This window comes from Rhea pennata, chromosome 6 (genome assembly GCF_028389875.1).
Source record: "Rhea pennata isolate bPtePen1 chromosome 6, bPtePen1.pri, whole genome shotgun sequence".
NCBI lineage: Eukaryota > Metazoa > Chordata > Aves > Rheiformes > Rheidae > Rhea > Rhea pennata.
In genome coordinates, this window is record NC_084668.1 from 16,687,449 (window position 1) to 16,702,560 (window position 15,112).

Consider the following 15,112-nt stretch of genomic DNA (forward strand, 5'->3'; position numbering starts at 1 on the left):
TAGATTGTCCCAGACGTGCAGAGCTGAGTGATTCGGCAGCATGTGGTTCATATTTTTTAAGAGATGAGATTTGTAAGTTATTATAAACAGAATGGCCTAGCCAAATCTGGCAGCCTGAATGAGCTATCTGCATCTCTAGATGTGTAGGAGAGGCCATCCTTCCCCCATGTTTATTTATAACACAAGGGAAAAGAGGGAAGCACAGTAAAGCTAAGTACCACGTAAGTTACCAGAGTGGCAGCTGATTTGCATTTTATCTAGTTCACATCCAACAGCAAAACACAATTGTTTTCATGCACACTCTGGGTTTCCTACTACATGATCTTGGACACATGGACTAGGTGGACAATGAGTTTTGCTGAAGCTTATTACAAATAAGGAAGAAATGTGATGAGCCTCAAAGGAGGGTTTTGACTGCCATAAGTGTTTGTGAGAGGAAGTCTGTGTTATACAAGACTTGTATAAAAAGGAATTCTGATCCCAGCTCAAGAGGTATCTGTGCCCTTCCTGGGAGGTGGCTAGCTGAACAGGTCCATTAAGAGGATGCTGAGAGATGGACAGGAAGGAGCTGGCTGAGGAGGAGACTCCTGAAGAAGGGATTGATTCTGAGATGAAGGATCAAGGAGTCAGAACAAGGACTGTTCATTTTATTCTGGTGGCCTCACTTGGAAATACTCCTCTCATTGGTCATTTTAAATCTTGCTAATCAAATGTAAGGTTACTTTAATTCATCTTTTTATCATGTCTAGAGAAGCTGGCAAAGCACTATCTGTTGCTTTCATGAGGATAGAAAATCTGTCTCAACACTGAGACATATTTCTGGAGTGCCACCAGCCAAGTGTGGCAGTGGAAATCTCTGTTTCATTATCTACTTTTATCCCCTCTACAAAGAACACTCTGATATGAGCATATTGCATCCAGACCAAAGGATCTAGTGTCTCTGATTATTGGTAGCCGGTGTGACTCTTAGCTGTTACACTGTCCCTATGGGTCTAACCACTCCTACTCATGACAGATTCATGGGCTGAGGCCTGGGCTCGGGATCTTTTTGCTGGAACGGAGCCCTGAACCTCTCTCCAAAGAGCATCACTTAATCTTTTTCACCAATTGATTCAAAAAAAATCCTTGCATTTCCTTCCTCTGAGTTCTTGTGAGTGCTGTGATGTGCAGCTCACCAGCTGTCTATGTCACCTCTCTGAAATGGCTGCAGTAAGGATGCACCCTGCCTTCATTTTCTAGGTCCTAATGTCAAACCTACTGGAGAAGGGAAGCAAAGTCAATAGATAATGGGACCAGCATCTTACCACTGCCATGCGCCCAAGCACTTCAGGTGGAAAATGTACTACAGGCTAACCCTAAGGCTGAAAATTCAGATTCAGGCTGCTCTTTCATGTCTCCCTCTCCTTCTTTCTCTTTTGACAGATAATACGGAGCAAAATCAGGACTCACAAGTCTTATGTCAGGCCATACTGTCTCCTTTCAGCTGCCATTTCCAGAGTTAGTTTGTTAAGCGTATCTGTCTTGGTCAGATATGGAGGCACACCCATGTGCAGAAACGATACAACCAACAGACTGCACCTGGGACCATAACTAGTCACAGTTGGATGGGTTTCTGCTTTCAGACCAGCCTGCTCCAGCCAGCTACATACATCCTCCAGGCAATTTTAATGTTCCTGGAAAGTCCTCCCCAAAACAATCACATCATCCAGATCAGCCGAACATGTGGCCCACTGAACAGCTGCCAAAATCAAATCCATGTGCCTTTCAGAGGTGCTAAGGGAATTGCAGAGACCAAAAGGCGTCACATTAAACTCAGAGAGTGAGACATGCTGTCTTTGGACAAACTTCTAGATGAGTCTGCCCTTGGCAGAAACCACTGAGCCAGTTCAGAGAGGAACACCGTTCTGCAGCGCCCAAGGCTTCATCGGTGCAGGCCAGCTGCCTGGGGCAGCTCCTTTGCTTGCTTGATTTTCCTTTCTTCTTTGCTTTTAGGACTCATCTGGTCTAAAAAATGCTGGACAGTTGAGCCTTGTCCCCTAGAAGACCACAAGCCTCCCTGAGACCACCCAGCAGAGGGGCAGGGTATGAGGGAGCCCCTCTCATGTTGAGTTTGGTTACCAGCACTTCTCTGTATTCTCTTAATACAGTGCTGAGAACAATCAGACCCCCCTTGCTTTGGGTCCTAAAATAATGAATAACAGCAATATGTATCATCTGTTGAGGCAATCAGTCTCTCTTTTCTTTCCAGGAAACAAGTGCATGGATGAGCTCAGCCCCCACTAGCAATAAGAATGTTGAACCTGTGTGACAATAATCTGTTGAAGCCTTTCATTCCCTCACTGCCTTCCCTTTGCAGGACACCAACTGCTTTGCCATCACCAATGAGGAGAGTTTTTTTTGATAACCAAGGATATCAGAGACCCTCAAGGATATTTTGGAGGATGTGTCCATCTCCCACAAACAGCAAAACTAAACCCAGAATTTCCCTCGTTTTACCGAACAGACTTTTCCTTTCTGCCTCCTGGGAAATGTCCTGGTATGTTGTCATTGGAGGATTAAAAGAAACAAATTAAAAACACGTGACCTATGTCCTTGCAAAGAAATTACCTGATAAAAATCTTCTTCTGTCATTGGTTTGTCAGACTTGCAAGCCAGAGGAATGTCAGCAAAGGAGAGAAAGGATGAGATGTCAAACCTCTATTCTCCCCCACAACCTCCCTTTCTACCTAACATCGGCCAACACAGGGCTGGATGCAGAAAAAATAGAGGCTGTGCATGCCAGATGGCTGATGGATAATGGCACCATTGTAAAAATTGGCCAGAGCAGTTCTGACAGCAGCCCTGACACCCATCACAGCATGGGACAAGGGCTCAGGTGGCTTTCATTCATCTCCAGCTGTAAAGGGGGATATTTCTTCCAAGACCCCAAAGGCCTCATCCTGCCAGCTGCAAAGCTCTCTGCAAGTCTCCCAATTTAAGTGGGATTGGAGGGTTGCTTGGCATCTCTCAGGAACAAGCATTAATCCTTTTGGATTTGTTGTTGCTGGGCCTTGGGTGTCAGGAAGGGCATGGACCTGATTTTGCCAGGGAAGGCTATTGCAGAGAAAAACGGCTGACATACCTTCTGTAAGACCTTTTTCTGGGGCTGTCAGCCATGACACTCTTACCTTTTTTTTTTTTTTTTTTTTTCCCCTCATCTCTCCTGCTGATCTGTGTTTTTTTGGATTGTTGTCAAGGAAGATTTTCATATTGGTTTGAATTTATACCTCAGTGACTCAACACTGGGCTTAACCAGAAACTTAGTTGCCCTGAGGAGATATGGATGGAAGAAAGGATTGTGTGTGTGTTGGCAGGGGGCAGCTTCTTCCTCAATCTCAGCTATTCATACACATTTCAGTTAGAAAAGCCTGAAGAAAACTTTCTCACTTTCTCCTTACTCGTGCAGAGAAGAACCATGGCTTAGGCATCATGCTCCTACATGTTGAGCTGTCTCTTTCCTTAATACTTTGCAGGTTTTCTCCTGGTGTGTGTGAGGAAGTCTCAGAAAATAGCACTCCCAGCCTGTTTGTAACTCTGAAATGCGTCAGCTGATCACTATCTTGTCTCACATACCTGTCTAGTACAGAACATGTGTGGAGTATTAACTCTGCAAAAAGGGAATAGAGCAGTGGAATATGCAGGCTAAAGAGCTGAGCTTTAACTCTTTCACTGCAACTGTTCCTGTTTCTTATATTTGCCATATGAACATTACAGATGTACTGGTGTTGGAAGAAGTCTATGGCAGTGCTGGAATGCAGAGTGGACCATGAGGCTGTACTGGAACTGAACATGCACTCTTCTGCAGCAAGAAGAGAAGGGCATCACATGGAGCCAGTGGAAGGCTGGGTCAGGACCTACAAAAGGAGGTAGTTCCCTGTGCGACGGGCAGGATCTGTTGAACTCATTGCCAGAGGATGTCATGGATGCAGAAAAGCTTGGATGGTTTTAAGGGGAGATTGGACAAGTTCATGAAAGAGAAAATCACTAGGAATTAATCAGAATGCAGGGACTAAGTATGTTGTGGCAGTGCAGGGGAAAAATATATACTGTTCTTACAGTATACTCCCGATATGTACTGTGCTTACTTTCCCCAGGCTGCTGGGCTAGATGGACGTGTGGTCAGACCTAGCTCAGCTGCTTTCATGCCCTTATGCAATCTTTGGGCTCCCTGGACATGGCCTAGAATGGGCTAGAGACCCTAAATATGCACTTCCTGCAACTGCTATGAATGTTCACAGAAGATCCCAAATACTTCCCACTTGGTTGTCATTACCTAATGAGGCCAGAAATGTTACTTGAGTGGGAGCTGAGATGTTTACACATTGTTGCTGGTCCACAAAACAGCACTGCCTAAATGCATTGGGGGAAGTTAGCATGTTAACCATGAGAGTTAGATGCTCTCCTTTGGTTTACCCCTGTGCAAATATTATATAATAAAGCCTACTTTTGGGCTGAAGACTGGATGGAACATGGTGACCATATTTGCTCCACATCCTTTCTGAATTTTCCTCCCACCAAACAATAGATGCGTTCATGCTTCAGCCACCTGCATCTAATCCAGAGCTTCCTGCTCCATGGTAAGTGTGGAGGAGGACACAAGTTAATAAGCTTACCAGGGCTTATTAACTGGACCTGGTAATGCTGTGCAGAGGCACTGTGGGAATTGTCAACTGGTATGGGGAAAGCAGCCACAGGACATTGCAGGGGTTTTGGATGTTAATGGGAAGTGTGACCTGCCCCAAAGTTAGAAACAATGATCATATATGTAATCATTGCTGAGTAGTAGACACAAGATAACCTCCTGGTGGTACCCTCAGGTATACCCTGGCTGTTAGTTGGGCAGACGGAGTAGTTAGTACAAAAGGATATCCTTTTAGTACTTGCAGTGTTTTTGGCATTTTTGAGTATTTTTGCTCTATTCTTTAAGCCTTATTAAAGTTTAACTCTGAAATCACCGAGAAGTCAAGAGGCCAAAGTCCTCTTCTCGTCTGCTCAGAGAGAGCAGGCTGGTATTTCTGCTCCCACAGTGGAGCTTTTCTGTTTCCTTGCTCTAGAGTAAACCCACAAGGCTGAATATTACGCAACACATTTGGCAAATAAAACTGCGGTGGGATTGTGGCTTTGCAACCAGATGAAGTGACAGGGTGGGAAAGTACACAGAACTCCCACCAAGAGCAAAAGGGACAGATGTAGGAGGGACAGAAGCCTGCCATTGTGGTAGCATAAAACAAGAAGATCCACCAGCCCTATGTTAGGCTTCAAGGAGGGAAACACCACATTATGGAACAGGGAAATCCCACTGCTCTCTTGGAGGGGTCTGGCACAGCTTTACCAAGATAGCGACCAAGCAAGTTCCAGAAGCAAGATAAAATACTAAGAAGAATGGAGCTGCTGCTGGGTTGTTGCGGTTGTCATCTGGGACTTCCAAGGTGATTTCCTTAGGATTCAGTCCTCTCTCTCTCCCTCTCTTTTTTATTTTTATTTATTTTTTTGAGGTCTTCAGATTTCATGACTCAAAGTGGAGGAATATCACTATGAAGTGTAAAACAAGAGGAGGAAAATCAATTATTTAGGCTTATCAAAATGGGAAATGGAAGAAGGTGAATGTAGGAAGTAAAGGCTGTAACACCTCCTAGCAACAAGGTCTGCTTGTCCAGGAAAGGAGCATGTGATTAATGACATATAAGTGTTGTGTGCCTGATGGCATACAATCTCAGATAAAACAGAATTAAGGGAGGCCACAGTGGGCCCTTCCTTTTTCATACACACAAATGCAAACCCATGCACATGCACATGCAGTTCTTGCCCCTAGAAAAATGGGAAAAGGTTGTAAGTACAAAGCTGTTTTAAATGAATGAATTAATCCAGGGAGTCCTATGGCTGATGTTATATGGGAAGTCAGTCTCAAGGTGAGTCTGAACTCACCTTATTTCAAGCTGTCTAATGTTTAGGCATTTACACAGCAGGCTGTATGGATATCAGTTTAGGCAATGGAGAAAGATGGGATATTTATTCCTATCTGTCCCAGATACGGAAGGTATTCCTGTTTGGAAGTAGCTACTTTTCTTCATTAACTAAACGCTCTGGGCAGTTGCTTAGTTTAGTCACCTAACTTTTAAATGTCTAAAGCTAGTAGGAGGAACTTCAGTCTAAATAAGAAAAATAAGTCCTTCCTGTTTTCACCATCTGTCTTATTGCATAAACATCCTCCTGCACTCCATTTAGGAAGATGCAAAAGCTGTTTTCCCCATGCAGGTAACAATAAGGAGGAATACTTGATGTGACTGCAGAAGACCCCAAGGCCTTTATGCTATATTGTAGACAAAAACTTAACCAATGCAGGCTATTTTCTTCTTTCCATTTCAACTAACAGAAGAAAAATATATTTCCAAGAATTCTATTTTTTAATGTAAAAGTGTCAGTAATTTTTGTGGAGATGGCACAGCCTTTTATGAAGCTGAGATTTGAAAGACAACTTTCCTATACAAAGTTCTCACCGCAAACAATTTTTGTGTAATTTCTACAGTGTGCGTTAGGCTCTTCTGGATATAAATCCCCCTTTTTTTGCTGAAGTAATGCTTCTCATCTCATATTAATGATTGGGAGCACTGTGGGGTCTGGAGCAATTGAGGACTATTAGTTTGCTTAATTTAGCCCAGATAGATAGAGCTTGATTCATAGATCTAGAATGCTCTTCAAGGAAGGGCAGACAGTCACCCCCAGGTTACAGAGACTGGAGCCAATTTCACAGAAGCAAGAAGAGACTCTGGTGTGAGGAAACTAAAACTCGCAAGAATGAAGGTAGGATGAGTCAGTCGCCAATCTGGGACTGAGATTCACAACTGTTGCTTTGTTGTCCAGTGAGCCCTGCTGCAGTTAGTGGGGCAGTCCTGTCAGCTGGCTGTTGTTCAAAATAGGGTTTTGACTCAGCAGCATCCTGGGGCAAGTGCCAAAATTTAAAACTTATGAGTAGTTCCAGAAGTTCCCGTGAAGATGTTACTAGAACAACTCAATGTATTTCAGACTGGGAATGTACTTCAGAGTAGGCAACTGGATGAACAATGGAAAGAGGTAAAAGTCTCTTATCCTGAGAGTATGATGAAGTCATCAGGGATTGCCACATACCAATCATAGTTTTATATTCCTTTCTTATATTTTAATTACCAATAATCTAAATCAGAGGGCTTCTTTTTAAGTGTTTTCTGTGTGGAAGTCTTCCTATATCTCTCCAGATCTTTTCTTTTTATATTGTATGTTTTCTAGGAGCAGGTGATTCAAACCATGATTGAGGTCTAGGGGTAACACTGCATACGCAGTGGCATTTTGGCACTTTCAGTCATGTTTCCTAGCCTCTTCTTAATAGAGTAATGTAGTCTCTGCTGGCCACCAAGACCTTGAGGCTACAAAGTAATTTGGCACAAGATACAGGGAGCAACTCTGAATTTCCCCTTAGAGGTGTTCTTTTCTCAACACACCTAATTCCTGTCTTACTGAGAATCCAGTTTGGTTTCGGTGAACTCCGCAAAACTTTTTACAGTTTCCTTGGGGATTTACATATATAATATACAAAAAAAATGACTATTGCTGGGGCTGAAGGTGGCACACAACAACACAACTTAAGTATATCTGGTGCAGAAAGAAGGATACTCTGTCAATCTCAAACCACAAAAGGAATTCAGGGAGAAGAATGCAATTTCTCTCCAGTAGCTCAGTCAGAAAACCAAGGCTAATGAACTTGTTTCCTGCTAAGTGTAGCCTGGAATCCTGAACTGCTATGGATTGACAAGACCTTTGCTTAATTCCTCTGTCTTTAAGGGCCATCAGACAGAGGCTGGTTGTTTACTTCCCATCACTTAATGAAGAATAGAGAAGAAAAAGGGGTATTTTATCATGTTCACTGCACTTTCCAGCACCTCATCTTTGTCACTGGCTGAACCTCTCCAGTTCTGGTTAGCCAAAGGAATTCAAGAAGACTGAATCTTCCAGTAGGATATTTGAACGATGTTAGGCCCCACTTATGGAGGAATCTCCTTGGGATTTTCTCTTCTGGCAGATGTGGATGTGATAAGCTCACAGCTGGAATCCCGTTGGGAAAACAAAGGCAAAATGAAGGCTCCTAATTGTCTTCTACTGCAGAGCAGTTAAGCTTAGAAGAGATCCATTACTTTACATAGGGTTGGGGAGAGCTCTGGAGATGTGGAGCAGCCTTTTTTCCAGCACCTAGGTTTTATAGAGATACGTACAAGTCTTTCAGGAACACTGCTCTGACTGAGGCAGATTAAATGATGGTATCTGTGAGGAGCTGTGATGAGGTATCATCAGGGACAGAAGATACTAATGTACAGTGTTTTAAACATGACCAATCTATCTGACATAAGACAGAAAGCATCATTCACACTCACATGCATCCAATTGGCAAAGCCTGACAGTACCCACAGAACAGCCCATGTAGCTGGGTCCTTTCTCAACTACCAAAAACATACCAAGACATACCATTTCTTCTATTAGCTTGAAAACACATGAGTATCCTGAACCTGTGGCAATCCCTTGCATTGCCTGGGGAAGCTCTTGGCTTTCCAGTAGAAAAGCAGTTAAACCAGTAATGGGGGATTGGGTGTATCAAGTGTTTATTAGCCTCTCATCTGTAGGCCAGACAGGAATATCTCATAGTGACAGTCTTGCAGCAGCATCAGTCCATCTGTAGAACTGTCTAGTTGAGCCTAGATATGTGATGGACTTGGCAAGAAGCAAGAAAGAAACAAGGATAGTAGGGAGACACAAAGAAGTAAGATGGGTGGAAAAGAATATATGGTGAGGAATTTATATTCCTCTAAGTGTTCTCTTCTAAGTCTGTTCCTGTAAGTCCTGCAAGACATTTCTATAAAACTGCTTAAATACTACAGAACTATTATCATTAAATTTCTTCATCAAAGTCCTTTACTTTCAAACTGATAAACTAATTAGAAAGATGCATTTTACTACTCCCTCGACCTTGCTATTGAATTAAAATAATTTTTTCAGCTGGTGTGGCCAAAGGCTGAGGAGGAATCCAATCACGTGTTTGTAAGGAAAAGCATTAGTGCATGGTATAGTCAACTATATCACTGGAGAGACAAGATTTTGACTGGTGAAGCGAGGAGAGAGGAAATAAACAGCAAAGTCAGTTTGCTTTAGTTCTATTTATTTTTCTCTTTGGCTTTGGGCAGTGCTGAACTTCCTGCCCTCTGGAATGCTGCCAGCCTGAACCATGCAGACAATCTAGTATGCAAGCAAATTGCAGCCCAATCAGATTGTATCTTGTAGTCAAGTCTGACTTTCTTTTTCTTTTTTTTCCTTTCTTTCTTTTCTTTCTTTCTTTATCTCCTTTCTTTCTTGCTTGCTTATTTGCTTGCTTGCTTTCTTTTTCTCTTGCTCTTTCTTTCTTGCTTTCTCCTTCTCTGCTGTCTCCAGCACCTGTCTTTGCAATAAATTAGTGGTCCAGCCACCTTCAATTCATCCCAGAGGGAAAGAATTGGATGGTTACAGTATGATGACAATCCCACCACCAACTGCTAAACTCATAAAATATGCTCTCATTAAAGTCTCTTGGTTTTTATTGTGGAAACCAATACATCACACCCAGCCATGGGGCCTAAGTGCATTTTCATTTCTACTAAAAAAGAACTGGCCATGACAATATATGATCATTATATTCTCAACATGCTTCATGATCTTTTAGTGGCAGTGATGTTTACAACAGCTCATGAAATCACTGACAGCTGTAAATACCTCACAACAGTCCTCAATCATTTCTTGTCATTTAAACAATGATTCGAAATCTGAGAGATACTTAGATCATAGAATCATAAGATTGGAAGGGATCTCTGGAGGTCATCTAGTCCAACCCTCTGCGTAGCCCCATATAGGGGTTGAACCTACGACCTTAGCATTAGCAGCATCATGCTCTAGCCAACCGAGCTAAACCATCCAATGGATTTTAATTAGTCTGGACAGGACTGGCCTGAAATTATACAGTAGGAGGACATTTCAGAATCCCCTTCAGATTTCATCTTTGATACTATCCATGTGACACAGCTCTACTGGTGGGTAGCCAAAGACATCCTTTTATTGACCTGTAGCTCCAGTGCCAGTGCCAATGCTTTTTAAAAGCTATTTCCAGGAAAGAAAGAATCACTGTAACCATTTCCCAGCCTGGTCTCCCCCATCTTGTTCTTTAAAAGAAATTTTCCAAATCTCAACTTTTCCACAATATGGAAGATTTTTTGTCTTTGAATTAGAGAAGGGATAAGTAAAATATATTTAAAGGAAATATGGCAAATGGGCCTTGTTTGTACTCATTGGCATTCATGAAGATTCATTCATAAGCCAACACTAGATTGTTCTGTAAAATTTATCATCAAAAAGATAGCCCTCTGTGGGACAGGGGACAGAAAAATGGATATGAGATACTGACCAGTGGGAACAGTGAAACATGCTGATCAGGCATCTCAGGATCTCAGAGACCTAGGAAGTGCTGAGGCTGCTGTCCACAGTACAAAGTAGGATGTATTTCAAGGAAAGTAACATAGTAAATTTCTGGACCTTCACAGAGAGCTCTTTTTTTTCTGAAAGTGTAAGAAATTGGTTTTGGAATCCAAATAACAATTTGCTGCTTTCCAGATTATTTGTCCAGAATCATCTATTTGGTCTCAGATACCGACAAGGGTATCAGCTATGGTAGTGACGTGGTGTTGGAGACTTTAGCCCATTCAGATTTTGTGTGAGATTGTAACTTTTTAACACAAGTCAGGGAGTATAGAATTGCCAGAGAGCTTTCCATTGTTATTGACCACGTTTGGCCTTACTGACTTGAATTTTAAAATTTCACTGATTCATTAAAAAAAAAATATATATAGTAATGTTCTGTTCATCTCCTTTCTCTTCTCCAGAGTTCTTTTCCTGATTTGGACATCGTTGCTTTTGTGGGGTTAGTTCAAAATGCAGAGATATTTTTTGGCAGAGGAAATCTCAAACTGAAAAGTTTTACATAGAAGCCGATCTTGTATTGTATTGTATTGCAATTTTATTCATTAATTTGAAGGTTGCTGTCAGTCACACTTCTGGTCCTCCTTTGTGCATGATACATCATAGCAGTGTCAGCTTGGCCATGCATTTTAGCTGAGCTGGAGAATGGCTAGAGTTGGGTAGTGTGCACAAAGTAACTAATAGAAATATGGATTCTCCTGAGCCTTGCAGATCTTGAAAATATTTCATGAACAGAGGCTGGCAGCAGTGATTAGTTTTTGAGCAACTCTGAATAATTGCTAGCAATGGCTGGTATAATTCATCAATGTGAATGTTGGTGAAATGTGAATGTTTGGAACTGATTGTTAATCATAGATGAAGAACAGATTGTACCTAATCTAAAGAAGGCGAGCAAAGCTTACTCTGATATGCCTTTGCTCCAGACTGCCAGTTTTATTGGCTGTAACAGCAGAGGAACTAAGCTGGTCATGGAGTCTGAACTTTATTTGCTCTTCTTTCTGCCGATGTTCCAAGTTAAAGTCTTGTGGCCAGAGGGTGAAGTGGTGAAACTTATATTGCATCTGCTATGGCTAAGCAGAGGACCTCCACTTCCAGGGCTGTCAACTGAACCTCCTTCACACTGCAGACAGTGTTTTATAAATGGAAAAAAAAGTGAAATGTGATATTGTTGGAATGGAGATATATCCAAAAGAACTGTGCTTAGGGTTGTACAGCCTTCCCAAGGAGTCAGAACAAATATCCAGACTTCAACTCGAGACCAAGCAGAGTTGCTCAGTCCCTGTGGAGATGAGATGTAGAACTGGAGAATGTAAACAGATGTGGAGACATTTTGATGTATTTCTGAAAAGACAAATGACTTTTGCATTACTGTATTTTAGAGCTCACTCCAGTCTCCTTATCAAAATACAATGTAAAAAACCAAAGTCACCTCATTTTCATTTCTCAGTTTGTCTGGAGAGCAAAAGGCACAGTCACCTAGTAGATGAGGTAAAAACAGGGCCTAACCAACTGTTGGGAAAGACTTAGGGAAAGTAAGACACTTACAAGAAAGGAAAGAATTATCAAGAAAGTAAAAGTTTGAAGGGAATCAGATAGGCTGAGATCGTGAAACAGCACAGATTTGTATTTATTATTGCAGACAGGTTGATTAGCACATAAGAGATTTCAACACAGCCTCATCCAACTGGCATAAAAGATGCAAATTAACAGTGGATAAAAACGTTCCACAGAAACAGAGAAACTATACTATACAAAATAGGCCAGAATTTCGGCTTCCTAGTATCCTCCCTCCTTTTCTGAAGGGCGAAATGACTCAGTGAGAGAGTTAGGTTAGAACAGTAAAAAATTGGAATATTCTTAGTATTTGTGGCGCTAACTTCTCTGGATGGACAGATGATAGACCAAGAATCAAGAGTGTCTCTATAGCTAAGGGTTTTGAAATGGCAAAGCCTCTTGTTTAAGGATATCTCAACCAATTTTCACTAACCAATGTGGCCTGCTCAGGCCAGTATCATGGACAGCAATAAACAAGAGGACACGGTGTCTCATGAATCTCATGGATATAACTTTCTGCTTACAGCTGTATTTGGCTAAGGCCTGTAGGTGGTTATGGACTTTGAGTCAGTGGCTGGGCTTGGATGGGAGCCTTCTGGCTTGCAACTCTGTGCTCTAACCATCTAATCTCTCAGCCCAAAGGAAACTGTGGTGTCCCTGTGGGCTCTTGGTAAGACACCACAGCTTTGTTTGTTTAGTGCCCAGCTTTTGCTGGGGATTTTTGAAGGTTTCACAGATGGCAGTTGGTGACTGTCTTCCCTATTTCTACCTGGAGACTGCTAAAGGATGGCAGCAAAGAGGCAAAGGTTAGAAGGAAACCAGAGTGTGGATAGAAAGTGTATGGGCAATGGAATTGCTTTTGCTGTGAGAGAAAAGCGTATCTTCCTGGAAAACCAACTATCTGGAATCCAGTGTTTTCTGCAGTTTGGTGCTGATAAAAAATTGCTGCACTGGCATCTCTGCAACATGATACTCCAAAGCAAGAATATGGTTTATTATTATATCTGTGGCCAGTAGGATTTCGTGGTGGTGGAGGAGACATCTTTGGCTATGACTGTATTTCGTTTTCATGTCACTTCTGTCCTAAGATGGCAGTCAGCAATAATTGCTTCAGTGGTTTCTAGTCTGCTATTCTTAACCTCTAGGGACTATAAACAGATCCACAAATTCATTCCATGCAAGTCCTTTCTAACACAATGATGACTTCTGATCTCTGCTGAACTTGATCTAGATTCACATGGAAAAGCTATAGAAGAAATGCCACTTTACTGGAGCAACCAGCTTTCTGTAATGAGCCATCTACATTAGGAAGTAGTCCTAAACTGACAGAGAAACAAACACAATGATCAATCTGAGACAAATGATTTAACAAACTACCAGCCACCAAACCTAAACTGGATAGGAAAGCCAGTCAGTAATAACAAGTGTTACACACAGAAGTGTTAAGAATATCTCGTGACGATACAAGAATATGTGCCTGTGCCCTTTAAATCTTGTGAATTCATGTTATCTAAGCATGCATTTCTGCAGAACAAGAGAAGAGGCATTTTCTTTTTGTTTTCTTGTTTAGCAGAGCTCCTGTGTCTGACATAATTTTTACACTTGCTTTCCAGGTTAAGTCTCCTTTTTTCTCCTTCTTCCTGGTGTTTGCATGAACTTGGTGAACCCTCATCACGTGTGGCAGTGTTTATATTTGCACAGACTGTTCTGTGTGTCTTTGTTTGTGTTGCCACCACATCTATATGGCTTGGCAGCAGCCCCACGGCTGTGTTTCAGCTGCATATAAATCAGCTCCCCTCCATCCCCCTGTGTTTCCATCTGTCTGTCTTTCCTGATTGCTCTGAAATGTTACAGGGCATGGGGGTTAGCCCGTGACTGAACTCCTCAAACAGAGGTGATACAAACTAAAACCTGAATTTATCCTCCACAAACTCACTTTATCAAGGTATGGAGGTGTGGAGTGTTTATGTTTTTGAAAGGAGAGGCCTCAAAACAGGAGCTAACCCTCTGCTTCTGTATTTCTCAAGCCTGCTGGTTCCCCAAAAAAAGCTGATGCTGGAGCTCTTGAGGTCATCCTTGGAACTGTGGGCCCTTCATTACATGAAGATAGCCCCTTCCACAAACAAATCTAATTTCTGTTCTTTCATTACTTGCCACAGAGGAAATGTGAAATGCATGCAAAGATTGGCAGCACAGGGAACTAACTGCACATACGTCATCACACTGAAAAAGAAGTGTCATGCAGAAACTCCAGATCTTAATAATCTCCTTGTACAAAGATGTTCTCTGGAGATATCCTCCCAGACAGGGTTCACAATGGCGTTAATCCTGTATGTGGCTGCCTGAATTGGTATGAACTCTGGAGACAAATTCCTAGCCCAGGCAGAGTATTTGTACTTTATGCTTGGCCATGTCTCTTCTCTCAAGGAACAGATACTTTGAGGAAGCAGAAGATGGAGCATGTGGCCCTTTGGCCACTGGCACTAGCTGGCCAGCTTGATAAAGATGACAAGGACTAGATGTGGAATATGCTCCTCTCTTGAGTATTAGAATTGCCTGTTCCAGTCAAGCTGAGAAACACTGATGGGACAAAGGAGGTGGGAGAGAAACAAAACCGTCTTGTTGTCATGGTGTACCTGAATCAGGGCTCCAGCTCCAAGGAATAACATCTTCTCTCCATACTTAGGTCTGATAAATCTGGCTTCCTCCTAAGCATAAAACTAACAACAGTCTCTTCTTTTTAATATGCAAGTGCTAGGAGGGCTTTGCATGAAAACTCTAGTTCTAGAAGGAAGAAAGTACAAACAACATAATCTCAGAAACATAGTAGACGTAAATTAATGGGTAAATGAATGAACTGGCCTCCCAAACCACCCAGATTCTACTTCACAAAGGACACCACATAGAGAGGACATAGATTCTTTAAATAGGCCAAACTGATTAAAAATCATCTGGAATTGTGGTTTCATATGTCTTTCCAACCTTCTTTCAAGAT

At 42.0% G+C, this 15,112-nt stretch overlaps 1 long non-coding RNA gene across 1 annotated transcript in view; it reads left to right on the plus strand.

The window, feature by feature from the left end:
- Positions 1-15,112, plus strand: part of LOC134141901 (uncharacterized) — a 103,920-nt gene that overhangs the window by 20,791 nt on the left and 68,017 nt on the right. The window contains exon 2 of the long non-coding RNA XR_009958746.1: positions 3,754-3,905. This is a non-coding gene — a long non-coding RNA (uncharacterized LOC134141901). The remainder of the gene's footprint in view (positions 1-3,753; positions 3,906-15,112) is intronic.